The 21,895-nt window shown below is 40.9% G+C and overlaps 1 long non-coding RNA gene across 1 annotated transcript in view; it reads left to right on the forward strand.

The window, feature by feature from the left end:
- LOC120525995 overlaps positions 1-20,725 on the forward strand; it is a 38,691-nt gene extending 17,966 nt beyond the window's left edge. Inside the window, exon 3 of the long non-coding RNA XR_005633056.1 lies at positions 20,650-20,725. This is a non-coding gene — a long non-coding RNA (uncharacterized LOC120525995). The remainder of the gene's footprint in view (positions 1-20,649) is intronic.
- Positions 20,726-21,895: the final 1,170 nt, after the last annotated feature.

Below are 21,895 nucleotides of genomic sequence, written 5' to 3' on the forward strand. Positions count from 1 at the left end.
CCCAGCCTAGTCACCATATGGATGTTGCATGTTTTCTTCCAGATATTTTGGTTCTCTTCCCAAGTTCCAAAAGATGACTGTCTGGTAATCTGTCAGTGAGTATGGGTCTGGGCGGGAATAAATGTGCCCTTTAATGCACTGGCACACAATCCAGGGTTAGTTCTTGTGCAATAAGTACACCTGCTTTTATTCTGAGAACTATTAAGTATAAAACAATAGATAGGGTAAAGCCAGCAAATGTGAAAGAGTCATTGTAACTGTTATAAGTTTCTTCCTAAATCGAGTAAGAGAGTGCAAAGCAGCATCTCACACACACAGAAACTCATGGGGAAAGGTAAGCCAGTGCCGACTAGCTGTGAGTAAATCAACACCACGGCGCAGGCAACAGAACCCTCATTACTAAAAAATGATAGATCAGAATTCATAAGTTATATGCCTTTTTCTATAGGAGGGAAATAGTTCAAGTAATCAAATGAAATTTTGTTTTGTACTTTGTGTTAAATTAAAACAAAAGTGTTGAGATTGAGCTAAGCAGTTTCTACATTTTTGACACCAAGAGAGTTTCTTTTTCTTTCACGTCAAAATTATTATAATCTGTCATATACCACAAAACCATTCTGAAGGAAGACATTAGGGTTTTTGTATAGCCTTAATAGTTTCCCTGAAATCCTGCATCTAGTAGATCAGTTTTTACACTTTATGGTCTGTCATGATTTAACGCCAAGATCCTCCAATGGGCCATCTATCTATCTATCTATCTATCTATCTATCTATCTATCTATCTATCTATCTATCTATCTATCTATCTATCTATCTATCTATCTATCATTATTAGGAAGCATAGAATAATGTTTCTATATTTTAGATATTATGCTATTTTTTGTCTTTCATGCTTTCACCAGCAGATGGTGCAAAAGATCAGAAAATGTCCTCTTGTGCAAATCAGATCTATAGACGTTTCTGTCTAATTGTAAAGATCATTACAGCTATATAATCCGTGTACCCTTTTCCTGTTTATGCGTATTTTCCTAGTCTGAGCCATAGTTTGGATGCCAGTCAGCAAGTTGGCACAAAGAACACAGGCATTGTAAAACAATCGCCTGTTCAGATGAGTCATCCTTATAAGTGGATGAGGATCGAGGGAAGCTGCCGCCTATTTAACTGACTTGCATGCACATCTTTGGAATGTGTAGAAAACTCCATGCTGGCTCATTAAGCACACATGCAGACCACACATAGGTGGTGTAGACCACGAAAGGATTCAAAGCTAGGGCTATAGAGTTGTGAGGTAACAACATTAGCCACTGTTTGGACCTACCTTATCATGTATTTTGTAAAACAAATGCTTTATGTTAGGTGCAAACTGTCATCCATCATTGTCCATTATAGGTTTGTAGGGTCATTAATGTCAAGCATACAGAGTACAGTGAAAATCTTACTTGCAGTGCAACATTCAACATGTCACCACTCTGATTGGTGAGCAGAACTACCCACTGCGCTGAGACTCCTGTTGTGACAGCAAAACAGAAACATACGTAGGCATCAGAAACATCATTGGCCCCTATGCTCCTGGGGCCCCCTGTCAGTGCCAAATGGGCCCATGCAATGGCCTTAGCTTGAAATTATCTGAAAAATATCAAAACACATCTGTCATAACTCAGCAGCAACAAATGATGCCTTAAATGTGATAATGCATTCTAATTCCGCTGCCTCTTCAATAACCTTCAAGAACACAATAAGCTGCCCTCTGATTTCACTCTGTATTTGTCATTGTTTCTATTTAATGTTGCTTTCTTCTTACCATTGTGCTTGCTGATGTGGTTTGGTGATGAAACACGCACTTCTTGTGGATAGCATGACTGCCAAAGTGTGGCACAAGGACAGGACTTTGAGTTCAAAATGAGTGGTGGATGCCCTTTAGACTCTCATATAATGAGCAGGTGTGGGGTTTTCGTATGGTTTATATGTTTAGCGCCATTACTGTCACATGTGATTATTACCCGCTTGAGCTAATCTACATGCAATACCTCACAACTGTCCAGTGCCGTGATTAGTGATTACCTCAAAGGTTGTGTGTGCAACGGCACCTCAGTGTGAGCATGGAAATGATTACGTCTACAAAAAGATCTTTAGAGCTTATTGATTCTTTCTACCTTAATAAATGAATAGTGTCTGTGTGTTTATCTGTGTGTCAATCCTCTTGTTATGTCTCTGTCAAAAGATGGCACATCACAAACATTTTTAGCAATAAAAAGCATTGCATTTGTCATTCCAACAGATCCAACATTAGCAAACCTCATACCAAATGGCATATAACAGAAACATACATATTGCATGGTGCACTGCAAACATTAATGCTGAAGTCAGCAGTGATTATTTAGATTTCTACTTTTTTCAGCACAGCTAGTATTGTAAGAAAATAAAAAGAAGGAATCCTCTTAAATGTATGTATCCAGATAGTGTAAGTCACCTTGGCTGAAGGTGCCCCCCAACCACTTAATAATTAACAACGGTGCCAGAATCTCAGACTCAGTTCCCAGCCTAGTCACCATATGGATGTTGCATGTTTTCTTCCAGATATTTTGGTTCTCTTCCCACGTTCCAAAAGATGACTGTCTGGTAATCTGTCAGTGAGTATGGGTCTGGGCGGGAATAAATGTGCCCTTTAATGCACTGGCACACAGTCCAGGGTTAGTTCTTGTGCAATAAGTACACCTGCTTTTATTCTGAGAACTATTAAGTATAACTCAATAGATAGGGTAAAGCCAGCAAATGTGAAAGAGTAATTGTAACTGTTATAAGTTTCTTCCTAAATCGAGTAAGAGAGTGCAGAGCAGCATCTCACACACACAGAAACTCATGGGGAAAGGTAAGCCAGTGCCAACTAGCTGTGAGTAAATCAACACCACGGCGCAGGCAACAGAACCTTCATAACTAGCTAAAAAATGATGGATCAGAATTCATAAGTTATATGCCTTTTTCTATAGGAGTGAAATAGTACAAGTAATCAAATGAAATTTTGGTTTGTACTTTTTGTTATTGTCCTTTCCCTATCTATCTATCTATCTATCTATCTATCTATCTATCTATCTATCTATCTATCTATCTATCTATCTATCTATCTATCTATCTATCTATCTATCTACACATATACATATACTTGCATATATCCATCTTCTGTTATCCTTATGCTGTAAATAAACTATATTATTCAATTACTGTTGAAAGCATATCTATCAACATGTCCAGACCACAATAGAGAAAGTGAGTATTTAATGCAGAAGTTTTCTAATTTATGAACCACATTAATAAATTATACAGATCTCTGTGTATTCCTGGCTTTCTGATTGGAAACTGGTACAGAGATCCCTACATTAATTTAATGTCCCCTGGATGGGCATCTTCTAAAATGTTATAATTAATTACCGGCATTGTCAAAGGCAAAACCGATAAATAATTAACTAAGAAATCAGTTTCAACTCCATTCCTACACTGAGCACAAAGATGGAGTAAGCTTGAATCTCAAAGCCTGACCCCCTTGTTAGGGCTTGCTGATGATGGGACAACCTAAAAGTATGGCTGCAACATTAAGAAAAGTTGACTAATGAGCCATCCCAGACCAGGATTTTTACCAGACCCAAAGCAAGTGAACAAGGAAAACATAAATTTTAGATTGTGCTCATTGTCGAGTCCATCCCTGCTTAACATTATTGCGGTGTGTTTTGGACCGTTTACTCCCTCTTTGTTTCATGTCTTTATATTTTTGGCGATGTCCTCCAGCATTAGGGCTGTGCTGCTTTTTAGGGATGTTTCCCCACTCTGGCACAACTTTTAGCTGGTTACATAGCAGGTGCTGTCATATTTAAGAAGAGGGAAAAAAAAACAGGAAAGGTTGTATATCTTACAAAAAGAATTCAAAATACAGCTTTAAGTATTCCAGGTTCCCAAATTAAGAGCTCTTATGTAGTTGAGAGCTGTTATGAAAGGTTACCCAATCAATCAATCTCTGCTTGTCCTCAGGTTTGCAATTTTGGTTAACATGTTCAGCCTCATCTACCTAGAAATTCATAACCGATAAGATGGTCTTTTCTTGGAGAGATGTTCTTGTTAGTCATACACTGACTGCTTCCATCTTCAGCGTAATCCTTTTTTGATATACCTGTAGATGGTGGCATGACCAGGTGTTATGGAAGCTGGCAGAACTTACAGAACCCATGAGAGTCCAGGAAAATGGAAAATCCCAATTTCAAAGAAAGCAGCTCATCCAGTTTATTACAGCAGGAGGAGATTTGCAGTTTCAACCAGCACAAAAAAGGACAGTGATTTTGGCCTGAGGGAAAAACTGGGTTATGAGAGCAAACATTGGTAAGAAACTGAGGTTCCATATTGAGGTGACCACCACCTCAAACTTGACATCGTCATGTGCTCAGTAACAGAGAAGCATGTATTGCTGGTTGAACTAACAGTTCCCTGGCAAGACGACATCCAAGAAACCTATGAAAGCAAGACAGTACGGTAGTAATAATAATAATAATACATTTTATTTATATAGTGCCTTTCCCATGCTCAGTATGCTGAGCTGGCAGCAGAAGGCAGAGGGAATGGTTGGAGAGTTATGACTTACCCAGTGGAAATCGACTGCTGTGGCTTTGTGAGCTTTTTAGTAAAGTGCTTCCTTCGTAAAGGACACTGACATGACTTCCTCAAAGTTATAGAAGGCAATGAAAGATCTTGTGGGGAGGCTGAGGAAAGAAGTATTTGGCTGTGGTGGTGAAGGAAAGACAAGAGTTGTGGGACTTAACATACCAGCTCATGAGTCAAGGAGATCCCTGAGGATCTAAATCCAGCTGTGTGGTGTGGCAAGGATACTTGCCACACCATCTTGAGATGATCCCGGGATTATCTGTGAAGGGAGGCTCCTGGATGACAACTTGTATCTTGGTAGAGATGGAGCAGTGCCTTGCAGGTTTCAACATCTGTCTATTATGAAAGTTGAGTTGAATTTTAACTCTCCCATCCCATTATGTTTCACCTCTTCTATGCAGTGGTTTGCTAGAGAGGCAGCATAAAGAAGAGGGATGCCTCAAACCTGGACAAACTAGTGAGGAAGGCAGGCTGTATTGTAGGCATGGAGCTGGACAGTTTGACATCCGTGGCAGAGCGATGGACGCTGAGCAGGCTCCTGTCAATCGTGGAGAATCCACTGAACAGTATCATCTCCAGACAGGAGCAGCTTCAGCGACAGACTGCTGTCACTGTCCTGGTCCACTGACAGACTGAGGAGATCGGTCCTCCCCAACACTATGCGACTCTTCAATTCCACCCGGGGGAGTAAATGCTAACATTACTCAAAGTTATTGTCTGCTTTTACATGCATTTATATTACTCTTTAATTTAATATTGTTTTTTTATCAGTATGCTGCTGCTGGATTGTGTGAATTTCCCCTTGGAATCAATAAACTATCTATCTATCTATCTATCTATCTATCTTTCTTTCTTTAGCGATAAAATGTACCCAATCCCATTTCTGTCTCTCTATGTGAACATCTTTGCATAAAGCTTTTCACCATTGTTGGCCAAGTCCAGGAATGAAAGGTCTCGAGAAAAACTTGGGGAGCCAACTGAGTCGTCCCATTTAATTTAACAAACATTCAATGAAAAAAAACAAACACTCTGTGGCGTCAGGCATCTTGACAAATAAACAAAAAAGTTTTGGCTTTAGCCGTGGGTTCATCTGGTGGATCACTCTTGCCAAAAAAAGGATTAGGGAACCAGAAGGGGTGGGCTAAGTACCCTTACTGGGCAGTTTCTCTGTGTTGTGGGAAGAGAAGGAGAAGACCATGTTAGTGACAGAGCCCCCTCTCTCATACCTTGATCAAGCCTGTGAGGAGATCCTCCAGCATGCATGCATGACACCATATATGCTTGTTATATAGATGCTTCTTTGTTGGCCTTCCACCTCAAACAATTTACTTAACGGAGTCTGGCATGCAGCAAACATCACAGCCCAAAATCTCGAAGCTGTATAGCGCCTGTTGCCCAGCTTTTACCAGGAAGGAGGATGGGTTTAATGCCCTCCAAATAATTTTAGTTGGTGCATTTATTCAGATGAACAATAATTGAAGCTAGAATTAAGAATCCTGTTAGTTGAAATGACACCACTCCGCCAAAAAATATTTGCATTGTGCTTACAAATCATTAAGTTAAAAAAAAGTTTGATCTACAAACCTCAGAGTGAATTCAACAATAGCGAATCATTTGTGGGAAGTAAAAACTGTTACAATTCCTTTTAAGGATCTGACACATTCATAGTTTTCCACGAGATGCTCCGGGAATCTAAATTCTAATACAATTACTTTTTTCAAATAGACAGCAGAATGCATTAAAGCTTTAAATACTCTTAAAATCTGAATTTAATTTATAAGGATTAATGAGTCACTCTGATCTAACATGTCAGGTATGACTCAGGAACTCTGAGCAACCTCCAAAAACAACGTGAGAGTGGGCAGAGAGTTGGCTTTAAGGGGGGATTTTGCTCCTTCTGGGAAACACACAAGCTGGTGACTTACAGTAACTGCTGAATCCTGGAACTTCTCTGTGGTAAGCAGAGCACTGAAAGGCTCCTCTGGCGTGAGCTGCGCTCAACACCACTCACAGACGGCCATCCTACAGTCCCGCATCTTCACAGGATTGTAGATCATAAAGTTTTGGGTTTTTTTTTGGGTCCATGAACATTTTTATCTCAGCCAGACCTACAGAATACACGGGGTAAATAACACATCAAAAATATCTCTTTTTGAGTGGAGTATTCCTTTAAATCTTTAAATCTACTTCATCTGAACACTTAAAGCACTGCAGGCTGGGACCAAATTCACTAGAAGGTGCTGAATGAGCGTTCACTGAAGACCAAAGCTCTAACAGGAACTCGAAATCCAAACCAGAAAAGCACCTTAACAATTATTTTGTTTTTTCTTTTTTCTTAATGTCGGGTGCACTGTTGTGCATGGCGCCTTCTTACAAAGTTCAGTTGTGCATGGAGACTCAGGGAATGACAAAAGATATTAAAAAAATACTTTAAAACAAGACACTACAAAGTACACCAACATCAAACATGTGGGGCAGCTGGGATTTGGTGTGCACCTTTGTGTGTATCTGATAGTTTGTGTTCTTCGTTTGATTACTCCTGCCTTGTGTGAGTGTTTATAAGAAATAAAAAGGCATTTAATGGTCATTTTTAAATTACTCAGTGCAAAAAAGGTCCGAAAAGCAAATCAGCGTACACTGAAAGAGCAACAGAACACACAGCGAGGCCTTTACAGAGTCTATAAAATACAGGGGTGGGCAGAAGTAAGTTTTAAAAAGACATGCAGGTGTTGATTATTACAATAGTTTTATTGACTCAATAGGAATACTAGCTTCATTAACTCAATTGTTGTAAATCAGGGGTACCCAACTCCAGTCCTGGGGGGCCGCAGTGGCTGCAGGTTTTAATTCTAACCCCTTTCTTAATGAGTGATCTGTTTTTGCTACTAATTAACTTCTTTTGAATTAATTTTAATGTTTCCCTGAATTCCTTTATCGCTCCTCTGAATTGCTTCATTGCTTTAATTAAATGGCACCCAAACAGAAATGAAATGTGAAGTGAGTGAGCCAACAGAAGACCAACCAAGTCAGGGAGTCAAACTCCGACCAATTTCACTCCAACCAGTTGCTTAATGAGGCGCTGATTCTTGTCATTAATTAAACCCGTTCTTTAATTCCATGGCTTGTTGCTGCTCTCATTGTGCAATAGCAGACATTTCACAAATTGTGGATTTTCTCTTTTCTAAGAGCAGATCAGCATTCCTGAGACCTTCACCTTTCTTTATTTTCAGATATTGTTATAGTTTGCTGGTCCTGTTTTGGCTCATTTTGTATCTCATTATTGTTTGGCTGCTAATTAAGGAAAAAGAAACAATTGAGGGGTCTGAGTCTTCAAGAGCAAGTCAAATAAAATGAATTCAAAAGAAGTTAATTAGCAGCAAAAACAGGTCACTAATTAAGAAAAGGGTTAGAATGAAAACCTGCAGCCACTGTGGCCATCCAGGGCTGGAGTTAGGCACCCCTGTTGTAAATGATACCATAAATAAATGCAAGAATAAACTTATAACTGTATACCTACTTTTGCCCACCCCTGTATAATTCATTCCATCACTTTGCAGAACTCCACTTTCACTTCTAAATGAAAGAGTCTTTATCAGTTCATTAATGTCAATTAAATCCACTGCGTTTCAATGTGTTTAATAATAAAGTGTGAAATCTTCTATACCGGGGTGGCCAACTCTGATCCATGGAGGGCCGCACTGGCTGCAAGTTTTTGTTCCAACCCAGTTGCTTAATTAGAAGGAAATCCTCACCAATAACAGATCTTATTTCATTTCAGGGCTTGTTAGTGTTTTAGCTCTACCATGTCTTAAATGATAGGTTTTCTTTTCCTTACTAGTGATACATGTATCAACCAAGTGACTTGAAGTCTAAAGCAGATGAGTAATTTTCAGTTCTTCACTTTCTCTTCAGTTTCATTCTGAGTACTTAATTAAACCAAATAGTCAATGATGAACACACACGGGTGGAAATGAACACAAGCTAGATGGAGAACTGCTGGTTCCTTTGTCATTTTCATCTTATTGCTAACTAGCTGAAATACCCGGCGTTGCCCAGGCAGAAAATAAAGTGTTTATTTTTTAATTGTTTGAGAAAAATATAATTAAAATAAAAAACAACTTTAAAAAAAAAAAAAAATTAACAAACAATGAAGTCTCACTAATGTGCTTGTATTGTTTACTGAAGTGCCTTGTTATATACAACATTTTTAGTTTTTCCTATCTTTAGCCAATATATAAAGGTTCTTAGGACTTTGTACCCTTGAACATACCACATAAAATTATCCAGGGAAGAAACAGGCTGTGTCCAAATTGATTCCAGCAATTTTCAATGATTGTCCAAACGTTCTGAGGGTCAAGTGGATGATAAGAGACATACAAGACCGAACCTCCAATTAGTCTCTTCCAACTGAAATTCTTTTACAATTAATTAAACATTAAATACATGACCGCAAGATTGTTACAGTCTACTATATATATATATATATATATATATTGTGGCAGATGGCCGTGACCCATGCCCGGTCGGGACACCCCTTTGACACTGGATCCGAGGGAGCAGTCATGGGATGCAACACTACGTCCCCCGGAATACTTAGTGGCAGCCCCCCTAGGGTTGCATCAGGGCCAATATTTTGGAACACCAGAGCTTATTCCTGTTGGGCTCTGCGGCCACCGCCAGGGGGAGCTGCACAGCCTAACGAGCCCATCTGGGCGGGAACTCAGCCACACCTGGAGGTGCAGCTGGAAGTAGGTCAACGAGCACCTGGCACACTTCCAGGTGGTCTATAAAAGGAGCCGACAGTCACCAATCTGGGCGCCAGAGTCGGGAGGAGTGGAGGAAGAGGACAAAGCTGCCTGGGAGGAGTGGAGGAAGAGGAGTGATTTTTGGGTGTTTCTGGTGTTTTCTTTGGTGGTGTTTTGGGACTGTGTTGGGCCTGTGGGATTGCTGCTGTCATAATTGGTTTGAGTTTCATGGTTTACGTTAGTATTTTCAGGACTTGTATTGAAGTGACAATCGGCATCTGTCAAGTGTTGTAAGCATACAACTGCCTTCATCGATAACTTCGTATCGTAATAAACGAACAATAAAACAGCGGAGAAGCCATGGATTAAATAAAAAGGCTGCAGTTATCAGCAGGGAGATGTGAATACCGTGGCGAAGCAAAGAAGGGAATGAAGAGACCGGAGCGATGGACGGCCTTATATGGGCAGGCAGTCAATTACGTGGGCGGCGTGGTGATGGGGGACGCAACTCCGCCTCACACGGCGACTGAGCTGCAGGCTATATATGCACATAAGTAGGATTCAATTATGACCGTTACGTGTAGAATTTCAAAATTAAACCTGCTTAACTTTTGTAAGTAAGCTGTAAGGAATTAGCCTGCCAAATTTCAGCCTTCTACCTACACGGGAAGTTTGAGAATTAGTGATGAGTCAGTCAGTGAGTCAGTCAGCCAGTCAGTGAGTGAGTGAGGGCTTTGCCTTTTATTAGTATAGATAAGGAGCAGTTAAAAGAATGAATACAGCTGTTTAAAACTAAAATAGGCAGTTAAGTGAGACAACTACAATGAAGCAGAAAAATGTCTCTTGAGCAATAAGGGCTTCATCAGTAATGAATGATTTCTCATGAAGCAATTGGGTTGCAACAAAAACCTGAAGCCACTGCAGCCCTCCACAGCAGACATTGGTCAGCCCTGATTCAAATGATCTGAGTCTTAAATAGCAAATAAATTAAAGAAAGTTAATTATTAACAGAAACTAGTCACTAATTAAGAAAACGGTTAGAATGAAAACCTGTAACCAACTGCAGCTCTCCAGGATCAGAGTTGGCCACCACTGCTCTAAAGGGTTGAATGCTTTTTTTTATAGTCACTGTATGTGCTTGCAGGGCGGAGTGGTGGCTCTGAGGTCAGGATCTGCACTGGTAATCGGACGGTTGCCTTTTCAGATCCCATAAACTCCAGAAGTGACTCTGCTCCGTTGGGCCTTTGAGCAAGGCCCTTAACTTGAAATTGCTCTGTCCTGGGTATGACGTTAATCTGCATCCAGCCCTGCATGTAGGCCATCCTCCAACCTCCAGGAAAAAACCTGGGGGTTGGGTGGCAGAATTGGCACTCCAGCCACCATAAAAAACCTCACACTCCATCTGAACTAGTGTGGTGCTGAGGTGTCACCCGTTGCATGGCTGCACTCGGGTCTTAATCTGGGATCCTGAGTTGGCTTATCATGTGATGGGTGAGGCAATGTGCTGTATCAGCGTGTGCTCCTAACCTCTCTCTCGTATGTACTTGGAAAAAGGTTCCTATTTTTTTATCTGTGCCCCAACGGTATGACTGGATGATTAACATGTATTTCTTTTATTTGTGCTTTCATAAATAGACAAAATGAAATTAAATGTTTTTGATGTATTTTATTAAAGGATGTCTTGCAGTAATATCCCTTATGCCCATCTACCCATCTTCCAATCTACTTAATCCAGTTCAGCATTGAGGAAGCTGAAAGCAAACTTGGCAAAAGATGCCAGTCTGTTACCAGGCACACTCACTCATGGGTAACTAATGGCAATCCATCTAAGACACAAATAATCTGTGGGAGGAAACCAAAGTGCCAAGAGAATGCCCACTTGGACATGGGAAGATCAGGTGAAATGACTATAGTCTGGGGGGATCTAAACTCAGGTCTGGGCCCCAATCATCATGCCACCCTCACAATTATACTCGGTTGGTCTGCAGGTGTTACCCGTCTGCCAATAATAATAATAACAATAATGATACATTTTATTTATATAGCGCCTTTCCCATACTCACTGAGACTCCTTCTCAGCAACGCCACAAAGTGACAGCAAATAGACAGAACTGCTCGTTTTTAGTTGAAATGACATTTTATGTGAATGTTCATCTCGCTTTGGGCCAAACGATACACAAGGCAGTCAGTCCTCTTCTCTGCCAACCTCCGTAAAGCGACCATAAAGGAAGCCTTTGTTTCAGGGCCACAGACTTACCACTTACCTGGCTGCTGCTCGCCAAGCAGAATAATTGAAGCTGACATCTCTTCACAAAGGGTCCTAAGCGGCCAAATTGGTTTTATCCTGAAAGCCCACTGTCAGTCACATAACGGAGAAGCCTTCATTTATTTTGACATTAATGTAGAGCCTGAGCAGGAGGGCTAATGGCAGAAGTAACACAGGCTTGACATGCCTGTCAACTCAATTCCCAGCCCAGTCTTTCCATTGAATTAAAGCTGCGGTGATGTGCCTGGTCACGGTCTGTGTGGGGTCTGCATGTTCGGTCTGATGAGTGATCCTCCGGGTTTGCATCCTACATCCCAGATTTGTACCATTAGTTGGATTGATGACATCACATTTGAGTGGTGTGTGTGAGTATGGCTGTTTGGGCTCCGTCATGGATGCTCTGCATGGTTGGCTCCTGCCTTGTTTTCAGTGCTCTTGACCCTGAAGATGTTCATTCGACAGACAAATCATAATAACGATTCTTTACATTTATATACTGCTTTTTTCACTACCCAGAACACTTTACATAGTGAGTGGGGAACCATTTCAACCAACACTAGTGTGTAGCATCTACCTGGATGATGTGACGGCAGCCATTTGTGTGCCAGTACGCTCACCACACATTAGCTATTAGGTGGTGATGGGGTGAGGGAGACAGGGTATGATTAGGGGGCCAGAATGACTAGGCCATGGTGGGCTTTTTAGCCTGGACGTTGGGTTATACCCTGTTCTTCATGAAGGATAGCCAGGGATCTTTTATGACCACGGAGAGTCGGTTTCACGTCTCAAGGACGGTGCCATTTTTACAGCACAATGTTCTCCCCTTCACTGCACTGAAGCACAGAGATCCACATTCAGACCACAAGGTAAGTGCCTCCTTCTGGCCTCACCAACACCATTTTCCTGCAGCAACCCACGCTTTTCCTAGATGGTCTTGGATCCAAGTCCTGGCTAGGCCTAAAAATGCTTATCTTCAGGTGGACGATGTCTTCTGACACGCACGTTATATGGCTGTTGTGTTAAAGCCAAAGCAGTAACTTGCAAGTTCGGTTTTAGGATGGAGCAATTCAGGCATCCTCATGATGCCATTTACAGTCTGGATTAAATGCTTTATATACTTTTTGCCACTCCTAATATTTTTTACTGCCTCCTGTCTTAATTTGTGTCCACCGGTGCACTCTTCTTGTCGTCTTACGTATGAAAGAGCATATTAACAGCAGAACACTGACATATTTCATCCCTTAATAACAAAATATTCTAATTATGTCCCATATTAGTTATTATTACTTTATGACAGTAATTGGATTCAGCTGGCAGTGTTACCTTCTCACAGTGCTGCCATTTTGTCACTTGCCAAGTGCTCTAGTGACATTAGGATTGCTCCCTTTCCATGTTGGCCGTTTCAGCCAAAATGATTTCATAATGAATTATAATTTTTCTTTTTTTTTATCTAAATGAACATTTCATACTTTCTAAGTCAGTTGTTGTTTAACTATTGTCACACACGTGCACATGGGAGGCAGCTAGAAGGACCAAAAGAAGGTAATTCCACACCAGTCCAGGGGGTTGCGGGGTGCAGTAACCCTCTCTCTGTGATCCCTGCAGACCAAACACGTGAAATTCTGAGTGAGTCTGATGACGTTGCTCCCAGTCCCAGAGACACCATTTCTGGTGGCCTGCTTTAAAAGCAAGACAACCTCCATTGGTGCTCAGTTCTATTTTGAGCTCATTCTGTGTACTTCTATTTCCTCAACTTTGCAGCCTGATTCAAGTATATGGGTGGCTGCCCCAAACCTTCTTTTCTGTGTCAAGGTGCTTTATTTTCACACAATCATGGTATAAATTATTATGCCATGGGAAATTGTATTCTTAAGTGAAGAATCTATACTAATAAAAGGCAAAGCCCTCACTGACTGACTGACTCATCACTAATTCTCCAACTTCCCGTGTGGGTAGAAGGCTGAAATTTGGCAGGCTCATTCCTTACAGCTTACTTACAAAAGTTGGGCAGGTTTTATATCGAAATTCTACGCGTAATGGTCATAACTGGAAGGTATTTTTCTCCATTAACTGTAATGGAGTAGAGCTGCAAAGACGTAGGGGGCGGAGTTTCGTGTGACATCATCACGCCTCTCACGTAATCACGACAAAAACCAGGAAGAGCTCCAAAAAGCGCTGAAGAAAACATGCATTATTTAATTGAGAAGGCAGCGAAACAATAAGAAGCGAGCGAGTGACATATACAACCATATTCATGAGTGCTGCTACCTCAGAAAGAAAGCACGATGTAAACCTAAAGTTTAAATTAAGTTCATCGACAGGCTACCGCTGGCATTTCTCATGCCCACGGGTAATGCGGGATACAAGTTTAATGAGAGGACGCAGGATATAAACGAGAGTTTTGATCACTTTATAACTAAGTTAAAATTGCAGGTGAAGGGGTGTGCTTATGCAAATTCCGAGAGACTGTGTTTGTGGGGGATTGACAGTTAAGGCGGGTGGGAGAGTCACGTCATCACCTCCCCTCCCATTTACCTCATTTCTCTCTGAGCTGAGCTCCGCAGCTAACGCCGTCTTTCGAAGCAACTTCGTCACACTACCACCAAATACTCACAGAAAAATCCACAAGTTAATACACACGCTGTCTCTATAGAGTTTCTCCACACTGAATCCTCCAGGCACTACTTACAAAAGGTTACATTGACAATCGTGTTACGTTATTTTTAAAATCTTTCCTTTTCTTAGCACAAGCACAGCTGAGAAGCTTCGATGCATGTGCTCCATAACGCGTTAAAAAATAATGTATTTAATCACACTTTGCATTACAAGCAAAGGGGAACTTCTCTCAATGCATGATTTCCTGGTACACCGATTACATTGATCAGCGCTTCCCTATTCATTTTACCCTCGCACCCCCTTGGATTGAGAAGAAGTATGAAAAAATATGAGGTTAACACAGAAAAACAGATCACCAATTCAAGCTTTATGAATAATCGATTCGCCATCAATAATTGTTTTGGTAAAGCCATACTCAGTGTAATCCTCCTTCCATTTTATAATTTTTCCGCCACTAGCCATGATTAAATGAACGTAAAAAAGTAAGAGCGAAGCGAGGGTGACTTATTCAGGCAGGCAGGTGACAGACAGCTCAATAGCTCAAATTTGGATATAAGTAGCTTCTATTTAGTCGCCAGAAATATCTTTGGTAGGAATGGAAGTTGAATTTAGTCTTTAAATTTCTATGGTAAAGAAAAAGTTATGCAATGATGACTAAATTTAACTATATAAAGTCAAAACTTGTATATATAAAGTCACTGTCAGAATAAATAAAGTCAAAACTTGAATATATAAAGTCATTCCCAAATATATAAAGTCAAAACCTAAGTATATAAAGACGGCGTTGGAATATTTCGGAATATATAAAGTAAGCGCTGGAATATATAAAGTCAAAACTTAAATATATATAGTCAGCGCTGGAAAATACTGTAGATAAAGTCAAAACTTGAATATATAAAGTCAGCGTCGGAATATCCATCCATTTCCCAACCCGTTGAATCCGACCACAGGGTCACGGGGGTCTGCTGGAGCCAATCCCAGCCAACACTGGGCGCAAGGCAGGAACCAATCCTGGGCAGGGCACATGCATCATTTTCAAAACATTAACCGAACAGTGTTTTTTAAATTTATTTTTCTGAATATGTTTTTGCTAACTTAGTTCAGTTCAGGGTCTTTTCAATCAATAGATTTTGACTTTCACTTTATATATTCAGGAGTGAGTTTATATACTCCGATGTTGACTTTATATAATCAGGAATGACTTTATAAATTCCGACGCTGACTTTATATATTGTGGAGGATTGCCGGCTTTGTGCTCCGGCCCTCACCCTCAGGCCACCAGGAGGAGCTCTCCCGACAGCAGGATAGTACCCCGAGTTTCAGCAGGGCCTTATGGACTATGTAGTGTTTTTACACAGCCCTGCTGGATACCTTGGGGACCACCGGGAGTCGCTGTAGGGGGGCTCATGGGCTCTTGTGTGCCCTATAACCCGGGAGTACGTCACGGTCATGTGACAGGAAGGAATGACGTGCTCCCGGGTTGAAGAAAAGGACTGTTTGCCCTGACCCGGAAGGAATAAGGAACTGTGGACTGTTGGGACAGGAACACCTCCAAGTCAGGGGCTATAAAAGGACGGTGCCTCAGTCCAGACACTGAGCTGTGCTGGGCGTGGAGGAGTGATTAGTGTACTGTGTGGGAATTAGCGAGCTTATGAGTAGTGTGGAAGGTGCTTGGTGCATTGTGCAAAATAATAAAGAGTCTTGGACTTTTACCTGGTGTCTGGAGTTGTACCTGAGGGTTCAAGGGAGCACTAGCGCCCCCTACTGCCACAATATTCAGGTTTTGACTTTATATATTCCAGCGATGACTTTATAAATTCCGACGCTGACTTTATATATTCAAGTTTTGACTTTATATATTCTGACGCCAAATTTATATATTCAGAAAATCAATGTATTTGCCTGTTTGGCACCCCATAGTATATGTGTGTGTGTATATATGTATGGCAGATGCCGGTCCGCACCCCCAGGCCGCCAGGAGGAGCTCTCCCGACAGCAGGATCGTGCCCCGAGGTCCAGCAGGGCCTTATGGACTTTGTAGTGTTTATACACAGCCCTGCTGGATACTTTGGGGACCACCAGGAGTCGCTGTGGGGGGGCTTATGGGCCCTGTGAGGCCGTATGACCCGGGAGTACGTCACGGTCACGTGACAGGAAGAAATGTCGTGCTCTTGGGTTGAATAAAAGGACTGATTGCCCTGACCCGGAAGGAATTAGGAACTATGGATTGATGGGACAGAAACACCTCCGGGTCAGGGGCTATAAAAGGACAGTGCCTCAGTCCAGACACTGAGCTGTGCTGGGAGGTGGAGGAGCAAAGTGTCTGGGCGAGGAGGAGAGATTATTGTGTGTATTTAGTGATTAGTAGTGGATTGTTGATTATAGTTATTATTGTGTTGGTGTATGAGTAGTGTGGAGGGTGCTTGGTGCACTGAAGAACAAAATAAAAAGTATTGGACTTTTACCCGGTGTCTGGAGTTGTACCTGAGGGTTCAAGGGAGCACTAGCGCCCCCTACTGCCACTATATATATATATATATATATATATATAGATAGATAGATAGATAGATAGATAGATAGATAGATAGATAGATAGATAGATAGATATAGATATACATATATATATATATCTATATATATATATATAGAGAGAGAGAGAGATGACAGCAATACACATATCAATGACAAAATAATTACATTAACAATCATGTTACGTTATTTTTAAAATTTGTCCTTTTCTTTTTTATACCTTCTTTAACACACTACTTCTCCGCTGCGAAGCGCGGGTATTCTGCTAGTATTTTATAAAGTAGACCTACCGTAACAGTCTGTGATGCAAATATCACAGGTCGTTTTCAGTAAAATCTGCAAAAAAGTCAATTAGTTATTAACTAATTATTAACAATTGTGACTACCATAATGGATGGAATGGCATCCCAACTTGATTGGAGAATGATTACTTACCCGGGCCAGGATACCTTAATAAGAGGAAATTCTGGCCTGGAATGGTTGTGGATACCTTTCCCGGAGAGGAGGCCATAATAGAAGGACACAGGATATCTGCTTCCCAGGATTACAGTATATATTTCCCTGATACACTGGGTGGCAGCATTCCACTGGTGGAGCACTCATTGCTACAGCTGCAGGGCATGCTGGGAATTGTAGTCCAAATGGTTAGCCCTGTTGTGGTATTTGGGTGCCACATTGGCGGAGGGGAAGCCTTATGCTTAACCTGGAAGTGCTTCCAACATGCGGTGTTGTGACACCAGAAGTACTCCTGGGTCCACCATAAACAAAATGACCTCATCTTCAGCAAGGAAGCGAGAGAGAGAAGACAAAGGGTTTGCTTTGTTGTGCTTTTAACAAAAAGCCTGTTAAAGGGGTTCTTAGTAAAATAAAAGTACTTGTTTGAAACCGGGACTGTGTTTGCGAGGTTGTGTTCTGGGTTTGGGCGGTGTTGTTACACAAACCTACTGTCACACAGTATTTTTCACAGAAAAACGTAAAAAGCTTCTCGCTATTTCAGTTAAGGGGGATTCAAATCTGTACTACTCTTCTGCTTTAAGCTGCGATTCAGCATTTAAAGAAGTGAAAAACTGCTCCAAAAATTTGAATCACCAGTTTATTGAGTATAAAGTTGTTCACATGATTTATACAACTCCTATTAAACAATGTTTTGCCCCTATTTCAGTTAGCCATTTATGCCCTCATCAAGTGCCAGTCTTCTTTCTTCCTATGTTTAGGTCCTGCTGTCCTGCCGCATCTCTGTGGACCTCCATTTCCACCTCTCTTTTCGTTCGTTTTAAACGTCTTTATTCCTCGTTCTCCACAGCCTTTTTTACTTCTTGATTTTTCATCGTACTCCTGTTATCAACAGACATAAGTGTCGAGATTAAAATGGAAATGTCGAGAATGAAGTCGGCATGTCAGCACATTTTCTTTTCTTCACTATGTCCGTATTTTTTTTTCTTCTCCGTAGTAAACAGAATGCTAAGGAGGCTACATTTTAAAAAACTTGTACAAAATGAATTATCTAGGAGCAAATGACCACCTTGGCCACACTGCTGAACTTTTCACAAATGCACATACATTTTTGACCTTATTAGTTAATAGAAAGATAAAGCAACAAACTTGTCATTTAGCTCTTGCTTGTTTATTTGTATTTTTTGTAGTGCTCATATAATAAGTCGTAAGCAAAAAATGTACAGAACAGGCAAATTGAGTAGCAGAAATATTCACTGCCAAACTTGCAGGGAACATAGAAATCACCCCAGTAAAAAAGGGAGATGATATCAAAAGGCCAGACCACCAAACCATCCTGATTTGCTGCAGAAAATGACGTGAAGATGGGAATGTTCTAAAAGGCTTCTTTCCGGGCCCACTCTTAACATATACTAAGTTTGGGATTGAGGGTGTAAAGAAAGCTTATGTTGTTAGTGGAACACACATACGAGACAAGACATATAATAAGCAATGACGGACCACTCACAGGCATAGTCAAAAGCTCCTGTGACTAAAACCAGTGATTTCTTAGAGCTTGTGGATGCATCCCCTTCTGCTCTTGTCGATTTATCTAAATATAGATAATTGTGCTAACTGTTGTCGTTACAGGCCTTGTAGGACAAATTCCAAGTACGGTACAAATGAAATCAAATGCATAAAAAACACGGTTGCTTGTGCTGAAGGCCCACCTGTCCTGTGCTATAGGAAAGGCCAGAGGTAAACAACGCCATGACAGGTGACTCCCAAAAGAGTTTTCATATTGCATTACGTATTCCTCGGTCTGATCAGACATGCAGACAGGGAAACCTGTTCACATCGCACAGAGGCATTTCAACCCAGGCGGAGAAAATCGGAAATTATACAGAAAGCAGCAAAGGTGGCCAGGCCTTGGTGTCTACAGTACTTAGATAATTGGAACGCGATCCATGCAAACAAAAAGCTCCCTCTAAACTAAAAAGACATTTAGGCTTTTTTACACACAGCTATCTGTAAGTTGTCCATACCTGGGATGCTGGTAACCCCAAAAACAAAATATTTTTTACATTTTTTCAGCAGATTTAATCATTGGGACGTCTCTACTATTCATTTCAACTCTCCATGATACTAATACCATACAACATTTCAGTTCATGTAGTTCTATTTTTGTAAATACATTATTGTATACAAGAAAAAAAAAAAGGGATAAGCACCATGACTAATATAATGAGCTAATCTGTCCATAAGACATAGATAACAAAGCAGAAGCACTGCAGTTTCTGCAAGTTAGGCTTGAAAGGAAAGATGATCTGGGATTTAAAGCAATGGTGTAGGCCTTGTTTGCATAAAAAATTAAACCTCATGTTTCCTGTAGTTACCCACGCTGAGTCCTGATCATCATTTGTCTTTCAGCAATGTGGATCAGCTAGTGAAACAGCAGACAGCGGCCTGAGAGGGTAGGCTAGTGGCCATGGGATGCTCACTCAGGCTACACCACAAGATTAGTTGTAATGTGAAACGCGAGCAATAAATAGCATCAATTATTCACTGGGAGATTTAGCCTGTACAGTCATTGTGTATCTCTTAACCTTTTCTTCATGCACTCATGTAACTTTAAACATATCCATCTCATTGGCGGCCAAAGTCGGAAGGAAAGGAATTGGCTCATTTTACCAATGGGGCTCTTCAAGTGGATCTCTTTAAGCTTCCATGCGGAGCCGTTTTCTCAAGAGGAACTCAGGAAAAAATCTTGTGACTGTTATAAATGGCGTGCTCAGTGTAACAGATAATAAAAGATTTGATGACCAACAATGATTATGCACTTAATGACTGGACAGTAGCAGGCTACGATACTACAGTATAGCCGCCATGAAAAATAATGCAAAATCTTCTGCCACTGACCTGACAATTTAAGCACAATCCCGGTGGCGCTGTTAGATATTGTATATTTGGCTGCCAAGATCGGGACATAGTACAACAGTCCACGTTCATTTACAGCTGCTAGCACGCAGGCATTAAGTGACTTGCCCAGACTCACACGGTGAAGTCGAGGTGGGAGTTGAACCAACATCCTTCCTAAAAATGGTCAGAATTTAACGTCTGGTCTTCCTTCCTCTCAAATCATACAACTCTTTCCAATTGAGTAGCCATAGCCTGACTTGGCAGATGAGGGGAAAAGGCTTAGGGAAAATCCTGAAAAGGCAGTCAACCCAAACCCCGGGCTAATTTAGAATCACTCGGAAAGAGGGAGGAAATCTAGTGGGGCGAACTGCTGTGCCACCCAAACTATTTTCATTATAATTATTGATCCAAATCCTGCAAATGACTGATTCTTGCCAAATGAAGAGCATGTAGTAAACCTATTCAATCATTCTCTAAACTAGCTCTTGCTATTTGCAGGATGGCCTATCGTACGATAAGGTGAAAGATGGGAACCAGTGCTGATCGACACTATACACTCCAAACACACACCAGGCCACGTTTTGTATTGCCACTTAACCCAAAATGACTACATTTAGAATATGGGAGAAAACTCTGAAGAAAAGCCACGTGGACACAGAATGGATATCTGGACTTGATGTAGAAAGTGATCTGGAGCTGCGAGGCAACAGTGCTCACCACACTGCCACTATGACCTCCTTAGATAATTGAAAATATTCTCTTTATGTCCCTGACTATGAAAATGTGAGGCATGCATGTCAATGGATGCTATATGGAAAACAAATAAATACATCTAAGTGTAGAAGAAGTAGAATACTCTCTCTTCTGTTTCTTTTTCTGGTTTCTCTGTGGTGGCGGCCTGCGCCACCTCCACCTACTCAAAGCATCATGATGCTCCAACAATGATGGATGGATTAAAAGGCAGAAGTCTACGTGACCATCTTCATCAATTCCTTCCATGAGAACCCTAAATCCAAAGAGGACTGTTTCACTTATGTTAGGTAGAATGCTCAGAGGGGACTGGGTGGTCTCATGGTCTGGAATCCCTACAGATTTTATTTTTTTCTCCAGCCGTCTGGAGTGTTTTTTTTTTCTGTCCACCCTGGCCATTGGACCTTACTCTTATTCAATGTTAATTAATGTTGACTTATTTTGTTTTCTTATTGTGTCTTTTATTTTTCTATTCTTTATTATGTAAAGCACTTTGAGCTACTGTTTGTATGCAAATGTGCTATATAAATAAATGTTGTTGTTGGATATTGTACAATAAAAACACAGAAAGTTAGGCAGAAGTGTGTATTCCCTCTGCTTGACTAGATTGAATTATATTATGTACAAACTGACTAACAAAAATAAAATACAGCATAGAATGCAAGCAGTTGATGATAGAGTGGGCAGTTTCTGGCCAAAATCAATCAGTTTCTCTAAACTGCTTATTCATGTCAGAGTCATCTTTAGCTGTTGTTAATCTCAATAATGCTGGGGACCTAGAAGGAGCCAATGAAAGGACTACCAGAGCAGGTCAATTTAGAGTCACGTTTGGGATGTGCCAAGAAGACAGAAAAAGAACATGCTAACTTCACACATGTAATGTCAAGGCTGGGATTCAAACCCAGAATTCTTGATCTTAGGTTGCAGCTTCTGCCACCACTCGAAAATCACCATTTGGAAACTGCTCAAGGAATGGATCTCCTACACTAGGAAC

This window comes from Polypterus senegalus, chromosome 3 (assembly GCF_016835505.1).
Source record: "Polypterus senegalus isolate Bchr_013 chromosome 3, ASM1683550v1, whole genome shotgun sequence".
Lineage (NCBI taxonomy): Eukaryota > Metazoa > Chordata > Cladistia > Polypteriformes > Polypteridae > Polypterus > Polypterus senegalus.